General features: G+C 43.3%; 1 long non-coding RNA gene across 1 annotated transcript; it reads left to right on the top strand.

The window, feature by feature from the left end:
• The first annotated feature begins 2,138 nt into the window (after window positions 1–2,138).
• Window positions 2,139–3,095, top strand: LOC146613957 (uncharacterized). Its single transcript, XR_014907051.1, has 3 exons — window positions 2,139–2,297; window positions 2,376–2,451; window positions 2,826–3,095. It is a non-coding gene; the product is annotated as an uncharacterized LOC146613957 (long non-coding RNA).
• The last annotated feature ends 10,996 nt before the right edge of the window (window positions 3,096–14,091 follow it).

Raw genomic sequence — 14,091 nt, 5'->3', positions numbered from 1 at the left:
TTTTTTGGCTCACTCTCCTCTTACTGATTAACACTACAGTGCTGTTTCTTTTATGCACACATAAATTTTTAAGTAGTCAGATCAGGCAAATGATGCACATTTCTTGCTTTAGTGTTAGTCTTGTTCTTAGGTGTTGCTACAAGTGGCTGATTAAACACCAGACAAATCCCAAAATGTTAAACTGTATTAAAAGATTTTCATCAAGCCTTCATATTGGTTACATAACATTGTTTCATTACAACCATCACTGTGCATGTCCAAGAGAACTCAAGCGTAAAATATCATTTAATTTGGTTTAGCAGCCAAATTAAGTAGACAAGTAAGAAAGGAAGTAACGAAGAATTGACATAAAGTTGCCAAAGTTTGCTAATCACAATAACCACCATCCTAACTACTCTCCAAGGTTTTGGAGACTCACTATCATCTTCAAAACTGAACTCTCAGTTTAAAAATAAAGAACCCCTTTACAATTACAAGAAGGCAAAACCCAAATAATAACACGTGAAACATTTGCTCACAGGAGAAAGACAATAGTCACTTTTATGTTCAAATCTTGTGATATCACCATATTTTCAAAAATGAAAATCTTTCAGAGAATTCCCTCTAATGATAGGAAGCTCTGGGTGAAGTGCAAAACTGAGCTGTGGAAGACTAAAGAAAGAAAGAGTAGAACAAAACCAAGCAGCGCACAAATAAAACTAGAATTCCAGCAGCCAAAAGGCCGACTGAGTACGGAAGAATATTTGTAAAGTGGAGTTATCTCCACTAATCTGTGGTGGACAGACTGGACAGAATAGAGGGCTAGGTGAGATAGCGCCTTCTCTCTAACGGACACACAAGAGGTCAGAGTGTGATAAGAGCTGTGAGGAACTGTTCAGGCCTCTACGTGCACCTCATGGATGAGGCGATAAAACATCAGCACATACGAATCTTAGAAAACATGACAGAGCATCTGCTCACAAGCAGAAACCTTCTAACCTACAGGATGGTCAGAAATCCAGTCATACTGTGAAGAATTACAGGCCACAGTTTACTATTGCACTTAATATGATGCTGATCGGGCACATTTAGCACATGCAAGAGAGGAAGATAACTGTGACATCACGGTGTTTGATGGAAGCAGTGCGGCTGTGGGAGACAGGAGAACTGCAACCAGGAATCTAATTAAATAAATATTTAAAAGCTAACTAATTAAGAGACAACTTTTAGAAAAAATCTTTGTGTACATTCACAGAACATCACTCCATCAAAGGAGACAAAACAGCTCTTGTTTGTATAGAAATAAATGAATAAAGTAAAATTAGACTATAAAGATATTAATAGATTTTGAAGAGAGTAAGAATTGAAATCTATAAACTGACAGCTAAGGAACTGCTAAACGCTACCAGTCAACGACCACAAAAATCTGGAAAGTCGAACATGGAAAACATGGGCAAACCCAGAAACGTTACAATTGAAAGTTCAATATTGTAGCAGAAAAAATGCAGAAATGTTACCGATAATTAATTATGATTCTGTGCTTGTTCCTGGGAAGCATTGTGCAGGTATGTCGTAGTGCGGGTAACCTCTTTGTTCAAATTTGTTTTGGGTGCTCTGCTTGTTAAAACAGAGGTATGAGACAGACCTGGTCAAACAACAGTTATCTCAAGTGGACCCCATTAGCCCTCTGCATGTGACAGGAGAGCAAGGGTGAGTGATTTAGCAAAGTCAGCGGGCACATATGATGATAAATTAGAGGGAGAGAAAACTTGTCAGCCTCATTTGAAAAGCCAAAAGATGAATGCGTGGCAACTAAGCCCCGCGGAAAACATCCAAAGACCACCTGAGGGTTCTCAGGGAAGTTCACAGAGGCAGAGAGGATTTAGCCTGTCTGTAGAAAATTACACCATTAACCAAATATAATGACAAATTAAGACTAAACAGCTGGCTTTTCAGAGAAAAACAAACAGATAAATGAGCTCAGATACCAGAAGATGACTCCACAAAGCAAGTCTCTTTTTCATGAAGTGTATACATGTTTTCTCTCAATGACAGCGCACATAAAAGTCTGAAATTTCAATTTCCTCATGGCAAACACAACAATGGGAGGTATGGGAGCTGCTTTCTGTGAGAGAGGAAAAATAGCACTTGTAACCCAGATCATTGTTTGAGTATGGGATTTCTGATTATTTGTGGTCACTGAACGCACCACTGTGCCGTGCGCATAGCCACTCTCTAGTCCAGCTACAGAGTTTTTCCTTCCGTTCGTCCGATGAGGCGCATGCTGCTCTCGTGCCCTCTACGAGCTGGAAATTCGGGTACAGTAGACATTTGAGTCGCTGTAAATAGTTTTAAAAACCTTTATATGTGAAGCTAATGATTTAATATGTTGTTAGGAAAAAGTCTTGTAGCGGTTACAAACGTGAAGCGGAGCTGAGTCCGACAGCATTCGCCATTACACGAACTCCTCTGGTGAGTTAGCGTGCAGCTCATGTTCGTATGAAATGTTTTGTGCCTTATTATATGTTGTTAAGAAAGAGGCTAAATATTGTATAACGTGTGTTATTGGCTGACTGTTAGCAAGCTAGCCGTTAAGTGAGCCTAGCTAATGTCCTGAAATGGCGGCCGACACGAGGTCAGTTACAGTGTTATTATGTTATGCCTAAGAGAACAGCATTAATAAGCATTGTTAACAGCATTTATGTTCTGTTATATTTTTATTTTGACAAACCTGTATTATTATAATGGTAAGTCTGTTAAATAAGCCGTTAGTGACATGGACACTGAGTCAGTGGTACTGAGACTTATGAACATTTCAGTTAATTCTTCTGCACACTTGTGTGTAGGCTGGTTTGTTTGCCCTTTTGGTGCCCTGGATCCTACTGGATGAACTGCCTTGTGGAAGTCCTCATCTGATGACTCTGCCGAACCGTCCTGGCAAATAGATGGTCGTTGCTGGATGCTATTATTGGATGCTACACCGTTCCAACAGAGCGGTAGGAACAATTCAAAGGGCCCCAACGATGCGCTTTATTTTTCCCTGAGCTCAGGTGATTTTCTTTTGGCCAAAGGACCTTAAAGGATACATATTTGTTTTTATTTATTTATTTTATTTTTCTTATGACACTACAAAAAAAGGGGTTTATTATTTAAAATTGTGTCAAATAAATGTGTTTATGCTAAGTAAGTGTGGTGTCCATTGTGTGCTGGAAGCCTTATTGTTCCTGTGGTGGAGCAGCTACTACCAATCTCCTTTACGAAACTAGCTTCTGACAGGATACAGGTATTTGGGATACATTTGATTTCTTGTAACCTATTTTTAGAGAAACTGTGATTCTGGGTTAAACATCGGGGTGAAATTGATGACACCGACACCTAGTGAACTGCCCAAGGTCAACAGTCCTGATTTCCACGCATTAAAGGTTTGGCGTAAGTACAGATTGCGTTACAAGTGGCGAGCCAGCCAGGAGATTGGTGAAAAGTAGCACCTTGACTTTCCAGCTCACAACACCTACCTCTTTTCCTTGACCCTATTGTGTTGGACATGGATCTTTGCAGACGTTTTGATGTAGATGGCCAGTGCTCACTTTTTGTGACTGGCGTTGAAGGGATTTACACAGATGATGACATTGCTAGTGTTTTTTCAGTAAATGGTAAAGTTTCTCGGATAGTTCGAATTCCAGATGAATCAAACCAGCCAGAGGGTAGAGTCCTGATACAATATTTGTCCGATCAAGCCATTTCCAAGATCAACCCCCAGATCTTAGGCGACTTGCCGAGCCCCAAGGATCCTGCTATCGGTTGGTCTGTCAAAACCATTCGAGATGTTGCTCAGGAAGAGGTAGGCAAGGAGTTAGCTCGTAGATATTTAGAAGAACTGAAGGCTGTTGGAGATAGTGGTAAAGCAGGTTTCTTGAGTGTTATTCAGAGTGAGGTCAAAGAAGTTCGACATAACTCTGAGATTCCTGACACACAGCCACACACAGCTCAGGATGGTGACACATCCCTCCATGACATTGTAGCTAGTGATCATGATGAACCTAATCACTACACACAGACCCACAATGCACCTGATAGTGCTGTGGTGAACCCTGTTAATATCGACCGCAGTCTCCTTAACCCACCTCAGATTCAAAAAGTTGTCGTTGAGCACGTTATCAGAAATGACTCAACAGCCCCGTGGTCTACACAAACCAGACTGCGCACCTTTTCTGGCCGTGCTCCTAGGCCCAATGGTGAGGTAGACTATGAAACATGGCGCACACAAGTGGACCTTCTTGTCAGTGATTGCTCTCTTAGTGATGTGCAAAAGGTTAGGAAAATACTTGAAAGTTTGCTAAGTCCAGCAGCCGATGTTGTTAAGTTGCTTGGTGTGAGTTCACCACCCAGGGCTTATGTTAGGCAGCTCGATTCCGCTTTCAGTGTTGTAGAGGACGGAGAAGAGTTATTTGCAACCTTTCTCAGCTCCAACCAGAATAGCGGAGAAAAGCCCTCAGCATATTTGAACAGACTCCATAGCCTCCTTACTCGAGCTATTTCTAGAGGGGGAGTCTCTGTCGAAAGTTTGAGCGAACACCTACTCAGACAGTTTATTAGAGGCTGCTGGGACCAGAGTCTCATTATAGCTCTCCAACTAGAAAACAAAAAGAACAGTCCACCAACATTCCCAGATCTACTCCTTATGTTGAGGACCGAGGAAGGTCGTAGATCTGCAAAGCTAGACAGGATGAAAAAACATCTGGGTGCTACAAAAGCAGCTGTACATGCCCACTCCATTTTTGATGTACCCTCCTATGATGATGAGCCCGTTCCGACACAGACTGCAAAGCAGAGCGAAGCATCTAAGCTTGAGAGGAGAATGGATGAGCTTTCAAAGCAGGTAGAGAAACTGAGTCAAAGGTCCAAGAATTCTCCTTTTGACAGTGAGCTTAGTGCAGCGTTAAAACAGAGGCAAGAAGAAACTGTTAAACTTGAAAGCAAAATAGATGAGTTGTCTAAACAACTCAGAGAGCTCACTCAGAACCAAAAATGTCCTAAAGAGAATAATAGTGGCAAAGACTTCCTTGCGGCAAGAAATAGCAGTGCCAGGAGACCAGTTAAGGTTCCCTCTATGCCAAAAGCATGGTTCTGCTTTAGATGTGGTGAAGATAACCACATTGCCGCTCGATGCCCAAATGAACCCAACCAGGCACTAGTCCGCCAGAAGAATGCTGAGTTAAAGGAAAAGCAAGGAAGGTTCCAAGCCCAACAGGTTACTGAGCCTTTTGCTTTAAACTTGTAGCGGCTCCTGCTGTGGGACGTCCAGGAGCTGAGACCAGCATTAGTCCCGCCTCAAGTGACCAAAGAATTGGTGTTCAGAGCAAAATAAAGACCCAGACAACGGTTCAAGATTTCAGTTCCCAATCCCGCTTGCCACCCGGTCTGATAGGTCCTCGTTGTTCAGCTTCTGTTTTGGTTGAGGGTGTGCAATGCAACTCTATCATGGATAGTGGTTCACAAGTCACTACAATCTCCGAATCATTTCACAAGGATAAGCTGGCACATCTCCCCATTCAGCCCATTCAAGCATTGCTTGAGATTGAGGGTGCAGGTGGACAGCACGTTCCCTACCTTGGTTATGTTGAGACCCACATCACTTTTCCTCACAACATTACAGGCAAAGAGGAAGAGTTGGTTGTTTTGGCTCTTGTTGTGCCTGAGTGCCATTTTAACAGCAGAATACCAGTTTTGATTGGTACCAATGCACTGTTAAGACTCCATGATAAGTTATCTGAACGTGACGGTCCAGATTTCCTTCACAGACTGTGTTCCAGAGATGTAGCACTGGTTCTCCAGCACTTGGCTAAACAAATGGATGATTGCCACATACACCCAGTGAGGTTGCACGGGAAAGTACCAGTCACCATCCCTGCCAACCACAAGTGCTGTTTAATGGGCGATGTTAGGCTGAGAAAGAACACTCCTAACGTAAGTTTCGTCCTTGAACCAAATGAACACGACAAGTTACCTGGTGGTTTATTTCTTGAAACTGCTTTGATAGACATCCCTTACAAAGCTAAGAGTAAGGTTCCAGTCGTCTTGCAGAACTTGAGTGGGCATAGTATTGTATTGCAACCAGGAAGTACAGTTGCCCAGGTATGTGTAGCCCAGCACATTTCACCCCTGGTGCCTGTTTCAAATGCTTCTTCTCATGACAAGTTTGATGGAGAGAAGCTTAAGTTTAATCTTGATGAGTCACCCATCTCTGAAGAATGGAAAGAGCGCATCACCACCAAGCTCAAGTCTATTTCAGAAGTGTTTGCGGTTGATGATCTGTCTTATGGTCACACCACTGTGGTAAAACACCACATTCGGCTGAACGATGACACGCCGTTTAAGGAACGGTCGAGGCCCATCCACCCAAGTGACAGAGAAGCTGTCAAGCAACACCTCAAAGAACTGCTTAATGCAGGGGTTATTAGGGAGTCAGAGAGCCCCTACGCATCTCCAATAGTAGTTGTGCGTAAAAAGGATGGTTCAATCAGGTTGTGCGTTGATTACCGCAAGTTGAACGCACGGACCATTAGGGATGCTTATGCCCTCCCAACCATTGAGGAGACCTTCACGGCCCTTAGTGGTGCCAAGTGGTTCTCGGTCATGGACCTCAAATCAGGCTATTATCAGGTTGAGATGGCCGAGGAAGATAAAGCTAAAACTGCTTTTGTCTGTCCTCTTGGGTTTTATGAGTTTAATCGCCTGCCTCAGGGCGTTACAAATGCCCCAAGTACGTTTCAACGACTGATGGAGAAGTGTGTTGGGGATTTGAACTTGAGTGAGGTACTTGTGTTTTTGGATGATCTGATTGTGTTTTCAGACACCCTGGAGGAACATGAGGTGAGACTCATGAGGGTGCTGAACCAGTTGAGGGACTTTGGGTTGAAGCTGTCCCCAGAAAAATGTCATTTCTTTAGGCCCTCGGTGAAGTACCTTGGCCATGTGGTTGATGCCCAAGGAGTTCACACAGATCCTGATAAGATCTCAGCTTTGAAAACATGGCCTCGTCCTACAAACAAGAGAGAGTTAAAATGTTTCCTAGGCTTTGCCGGTTATTACCGGAGATTCATTGATGGATACTCAAAGATCGCAAAGCCTTTAAATAGTCTCACGGCTGGTTACTACTCACCCAAAAAGAGGGGTAAAGTGTATCTTGGAGAACATTTCAAACAACCATCAAACATTAACTTACCTTTTGGAGAGGAGTGGACACCTGAATGTGAAAATGCGTTTAAGACTTTGATTGAGAGACTGACATCGGCACCTGTCCTTGCTTTTGCCAACCCACAGCTACCATATGTCCTGCACACTGATGCCAGTCGTGAAGGCTTGGGTGCAGCGCTCTACCAAGAGCAGGACGGGAAGCTGAGAGCTGTGGCTTATGCAAGCAGAGGACTTTCCAAAAGTGAGAGAAACTATCCCACTCACAAGCTTGAATTTCTAGCTTTGAAGTGGGCAGTTTGTGAGAAGTTTAACAGCTACCTTTATGGCGCTAACTTCACCATTGTGACGGATAACAATCCTCTCACGTATGTACTGACATCTGCAAAGTTAGATGCTGCTGGTCATCGCTGGTTAGCTGCGCTGTCTACTTATCAGTTCACCGTTAAGTACAGGGCCGGTCATGCCAATCGCGATGCAGATGGGCTGTCCCGACGACCACAAGCTCCTCCTTTTGAAGATGAGGATTTCATCAAAGAAAGGGAGAGAGTTGATGACATGAAAAACCGTCTTCTAGAGGTGAGCGACGAGATGAGTCACGAGGTGGTATCTGCCTTATGTCAACGCCATCTTGTGGTGTCAAAGATCGAGCACTGTTCAAATCTAGAACAACCTTTGGCTGTAGAGTCTCTTGCTGTTGATCCCTCAACAGTTGCGGATGTATTTGGAGAAGACACATTACCATCTATGACAAGCTCTGACTGGTATAAAGCTCAGAGGGATGACCCAGTTGTCTCACGTGTCATTACCTTCGTTGAAAGAGCTCAAAAGCCCAGCTTCAGAGAAACAAACCTTGAAGTTCCTGATGTTAGGCTCCTTCTCAAGGAGTGGAGAAGACTCGAAATGAGAGATGGAGTATTGTACAGGAAATGGACAAATAGAGACAACACTGTATGGCAGTTAGTCCTACCTGAACAGTTCAGAGGGAAAGCGTTGCGTGGAGTGCATGATGAAGTTGGTCATCTTGGTTTTGAACGAGCACTGCATCTTGCCCGTTCCAGATTCTATTGGCCAATGATGACAAAGTCTGTAGAAGAGAAGTGCAGACAGTGTCCACGCTGTGTCAGGAGGAAAGCAGTGCCTCAGAAGGCAGCGCCTCTTGAAAATATTATAGCAACTTACCCGCTTGAACTCGTCTGTATGGACTATTTGTCAGTTGAGCCAGACAACAGAGACACCCGGAACATATTAGTTATCACTGACCATTTTACAAAGTTTGCTGTGGCAGTGCCAACTAAAGATCAGAAGTCCAGGACCATTGCAAAAGCTCTGTGGGAGAACTTCATAGTTCATTATGGGTTTCCCAGTCGTCTACTCAGTGATCAGGGTAGAGACTTTGAATCTCACACAATCAAAGAGCTATGTGCTTTGATAGGAGCAGACAAAATCCGCACTACACCTTATCATCCTCGCGGAAACCCGGTGGAAAGGTTTAACCGGACGCTTCTTGATATGTTGGGTACGTTGGAAGAGGAAGACAAATCTCACTGGAGGGACTTTGTTAAACCCTTAGTTCATGCGTATAACTGCACGAGGAACGACACAACTGGTTTCTCTCCTTATGAACTGATGTTTGGCAGACAACCCCGACTACCCATTGATTTAGTCTTAGGTATCCAACCTGAAAATGCCAACCATAAGTCTCATTCAGAGTATGTGAACAACCTTCGTCAACGTCTGGAGGAGAGCTACACTCTAGCTGCAAAAAACTCCCAGAAGATCGGAGAAAGGAATAAAGTTAGGTTTGACAAGAGGATTAGAGTGGCCGAGCTCTGTGCAGGTGACAGGGTTTTGGTTAGGAACATGAGTATCAGAGGTAAACACAAAATCTCAGACAGGTGGGAACAGAAAGTACATGTTGTGGTTAAACGAATCAATGATGGCCCTGTCTATGTTGTGGAACCCGAGTTGGGAGACGGACCAAAACGCACCTTACACAGGGATCTCCTTCTACCGTGTGGGTTCTTACCTGTGGAAGAAATAGCAGGGAGCAGATCTCATGGGTCCTCTAAAGGGAAGAAACTGAGAAACAAAGCCGAAAGAGAAGTACAATCTTCTGATGACCCTGATGGTCAGGAAGATGAGGTATACAGTGATGAGGACGAAGTGTATCCAGCTTTTGTGGTTCCAGAAATAATAACCAGAGGTCCTTTTATCCAGACTGAAAGGCAGGTTATCACACCTCAGCTGTCCACTGGGGATGTGCATTCTAGGTTGCCCCGTGCAGAGCCACAAGACGAGTCACACGCACGAGAAACACCCAGTCATGTTTCTGAACCTGAGCCTTTGTTACACTCAGAAAGCAATGAGGTGACCACATCTCCCATTCCATCTGATGAAGGTCCAGGTTGGGTTGTTATTGACATTCCTGAACAAACAGAACCTGTTGAAATGAATCAAGAAAGCAGCGACACTGCTGAGCAGAGTTCAGAGCCAGAGACAGTAGAGTTGCGGCGTTCTGGGAGAGAGAGACGCCAACCTCGTAAACTAACTTATGATGAGTTAGGTGAGCCTTTAATTTTGGCTCTCAGTTCCTTTTTGTCAGAGTTTCGCAATTGTATTCTCTCAGAGCACTTTCCTTCACACACCTGTTAAGTCAAGTGTGCATGCAGAGACTCATGCACTTTAGAGGGGGAGAGTGTAACCCAGATCATTGTTTGAGTATGGGATTTCTGATTATTTGTGGTCACTGAACGCACCACTGTGCCGTGCGCATAGCCACTCTCTAGTCCAGCTACAGAGTTTTTCCTTCCGTTCGTCCGATGAGGCGCATGCTGCTCTCGTGCCCTCTACGAGCTGGAAATTCGGGTACAGTAGACATTTGAGTCGCTGTAAATAGTTTTAAAAACCTTTATATGTGAAGCTAATGATTTAATATGTTGTTAGGAAAAAGTCTTGTAGCGGTTACAAACGTGAAGCGGAGCTGAGTCCGACAGCATTCGCCATTACACGAACTCCTCTGGTGAGTTAGCGTGCAGCTCATGTTCGTATGAAATGTTTTGTGCCTTATTATATGTTGTTAAGAAAGAGGCTAAATATTGTATAACGTGTGTTATTGGCTGACTGTTAGCAAGCTAGCCGTTAAGTGAGCCTAGCTAATGTCCTGAAATGGCGGCCGACACGAGGTCAGTTACAGTGTTATTATGTTATGCCTAAGAGAACAGCATTAATAAGCATTGTTAACAGCATTTATGTTCTGTTATATTTTTATTTTGACAAACCTGTATTATTATAATGGTAAGTCTGTTAAATAAGCCGTTAGTGACATGGACACTGAGTCAGTGGTACTGAGACTTATGAACATTTCAGTTAATTCTTCTGCACACTTGTGTGTAGGCTGGTTTGTTTGCCCTTTTGGTGCCCTGGATCCTACTGGATGAACTGCCTTGTGGAAGTCCTCATCTGATGACTCTGCCGAACCGTCCTGGCAAATAGATGGTCGTTGCTGGATGCTATTATTGGATGCTACACCGTTCCAACAGAGCGGTAGGAACAATTCAAAGGGCCCCAACGATGCGCTTTATTTTTCCCTGAGCTCAGGTGATTTTCTTTTGGCCAAAGGACCTTAAAGGATACATATTTGTTTTTATTTATTTATTTTATTTTTCTTATGACACTACAAAAAAAGGGGTTTATTATTTAAAATTGTGTCAAATAAATGTGTTTATGCTAAGTAAGTGTGGTGTCCATTGTGTGCTGGAAGCCTTATTGTTCCTGTGGTGGAGCAGCTACTACCAATCTCCTTTACGAAACTAGCTTCTGACAGGATACAGGTATTTGGGATACATTTGATTTCTTGTAACCTATTTTTAGAGAAACTGTGATTCTGGGTTAAACATCGGGGTGAAATTGATGACACCGACACCTAGTGAACTGCCCAAGGTCAACAGTCCTGATTTCCACGCATTAAAGGTTTGGCGTAAGTACAGATTGCGTTACACACTGAAAAAGCTTTCCCCATAAAACAGTCTAGACTTGGAGGGAGCAAAAACTCCAGCAGCCGTGGCTCTGTGCCATGCTATAAAGATGTATGTACACGTCACGTGAGGTACATGCCGACTGTCTACCAGAATGTGAAACATCCTTTCTACTGGTTGAGATTGCATCTAATAATATTTTATTCATACACATGCTTTCCTAGCATTTCATGTGTGCATAATTGCACCACAGTAGGTGTTGGATAAGTCATCAGACAAAAGTGACACTACAGGGGGGACAGTGGAGGGGACACTGAAAAGGGTGGTGATGTGCAGTTTCAAAAATTCCTCAGAGATGGCTGCACGACAAATACCGAGGCTTTCAGCCAGCAGCTGGTCCTGTTCTTCTGCTCGCAGCCTCCTCCCCCCACATACAATATAAAGATGCAAGTGCAGGCAGGTTATAAATGAGAGGGAAAAAAATAGAATAAAGGTTAATAAAGATCAACCGTCACCAAAACACCAAAGGGTGAGGAACATTTTGCGGGAATAGTGGAGTCCAGAACCTTTAAACAAAAGGATCCAGAATTTTGTGGTGGACCAAAAGGCTCTTTATAATGGCAATTTTTTAAATGTGCATTCTTATTTTAGCAGCATACTTTAAAATACAAAGCATATGAGCCGAGACACATGCAGGACTTTAACTCAGGTGACTGAGGTTCTTGTTCTGTACAATAATATTCTTTAATATTTTTAATACAATTTAAAAATTCTTACTTTTTGATTACCAACTTGATGTTTGACTTGATTTTACCTTTTCTTTAGGCCCTTTCCTTCCATGGTATATGTGTGCATCCATACACAAACACAGAGATGCATGCCTTTATGCATTGCTCTGCATTTAGAGTATCTTTATTTGCATGTGTGTGTGAGAGAGATAGACTGGATGCGTGTCAGGATCCCTCCTTGCAAGAAGGTAGGACTTGCTCTCTTTGATCGGGGGCCCTGCGGCTGTTCGGTCCTTTAATCTTATAATGGCTTCAATAACTGCAACGTTTCGTCACTTGGATGAGCGAGGAAACATTTCTCCCACTCAAAACACAGAACAGAACAGAATCAATAACGCTTCTCAATGGTCTGGCATCTACGTAAAAGATATTCTACTTTAGTGTTTCATCTGTTCAACTGAATTTTTTGTCGCGTGTAGAAAAAAAAAAACCAACCCAAAAACCACAGCTGTTAAATATACGCAGTGCTGTTAAAACCACAATGTCAGGATGTTGTGCAATGACAGCAAAGTTCCTTAAGTTCATCCTTTAGATAATGTTTCAGACGCTGCCTTAAAGGCTCAAGTCAGGGTTCAAAAAGATGCTGAGATCAAAGTCATATTTGTCCGTTGCTATTTTTTAGGTGGATACAAGGTAAATCCCTCTTTCCACGGGGAATCACACGCTGTACGCCAGCATGAAAACACCGCTGCGCCTCAGCAGTGCCGTCAGATGTGGTCTTTTGTCTCGATATCAGAGCAGAAATGAAATGAATTGATTTGGGAGTAACAGCGTAGACAGTACTCCAAACAGTGTTCCCTATCACTTTTAAATTGACTCAGTCACTATTTGTTTGTTTTTTTAAATTGATCTTTAATATGACATTTCATTGGCAGGCTTGCACAAAGAAATGCTGCACTCCTTAACTGATGATGCGAAAGTCTTTCGCAATGTTTTTCTTGGATAGAAGTCACAGCAATGCTGGCATGGACTGAACGATTGCTTGCGTCAAGCTTTCGAGCTTTCGAGAATCACGAGAGTAAGGAGTGACATCAGGTAAAAGATGAAAAGTTACTTCACTAGATTTTTCATCAAAATATACATTTTTGTTTCTGTCTATGAGGTAAAGTGTGAGCACCATCCATGCGGGCGTGTGTGTCGTCCACATAAATGCTTGCGTGAGATTAAAAACAAGCAGATTTAATACCAGTTTCGGGGTTAGGTGTTAGAGTATTCACATGATTTCACAATCACAGCCACACACACACGCCACTGAGGAGGGATCTGGATTCTCTGCCCGATTTTTGTATGAAATCGCACAATGTGATCTGAAGCCAGCTGACACCTGCAACAATGCCAGATCTGTGAGTAAAGCCGTTCAGTGCAAGTGCTTGAGGACGTGCTCGAACATGTTCACGCACCTCAAGGCATAGAGGAATGTCATTAAATGCTTGGATGCTTTTATTACTTTCAATTAAATGAAAGAAAAAAAACAATAAGTATGTTCTTTTAAGTTCTTTAAAGTTTCAGCTCCTTTCAGAAATTCCTCCCTCTCTGTACTCACAGATGTACACACCTGACCCCTCCTCCGCTAATGAAGAGCCTCCCAGCCTGGTCCCGGTCACTCATCCTACTCGACTCCCCTTTGTCTCCGTTGGTGGCGCGGGGGTGCGGGGTGGGGGTAATTGGCCGAGCCTGCTCAGGTGAAAGCAGGCCTCTTGTCTGGGGACACAAAACCGTCTCTCTGTGTGTGTCTGCAGTGCTGCAAGGTCAAAAGGACATGCCATGTTCAGACACACACACCACACACACACAAACACACACACACACACATACATTGAGGGACCTCTTCACTCATCCACTAACGCCCGACAATCAGTGCAGCTACCTGGGAAAGGTAATTATTTGCTCTTGTGTCTGTCTACTGGCTTTCAGCTGCCGGCTCTGAGGGGAAACAGAGACAGTGGCAAGTTTGTTGGATTCACTTTTACTGGGTTTTACAGTAATATTACCAGATTATCAAACAAACATGATTCCACTCCCTCAAACATCAGATTTTAATAACTTATTACAGCTGACTGATATAGATCAGGTGAGGAAACGTAGGTGGTTCCAGTCACTTTTCTTCTTCCTTTCCTAACCCACAAGCAAAGCGTGTCATGCTCACTAGCTGT

Source organism: Diplotaxodon limnothrissa, linkage group LG18 (assembly GCF_057381915.1).
Source record: "Diplotaxodon limnothrissa isolate DT_005_m linkage group LG18, D_limnothrissa_male_GT1.1, whole genome shotgun sequence".
Classification (NCBI taxonomy): Eukaryota; Metazoa; Chordata; class Actinopteri; order Cichliformes; family Cichlidae; genus Diplotaxodon; species Diplotaxodon limnothrissa.
Note: the sequence above shows the minus strand (reverse complement) of the source record. Positions and strands in the feature narration are given on the sequence as shown.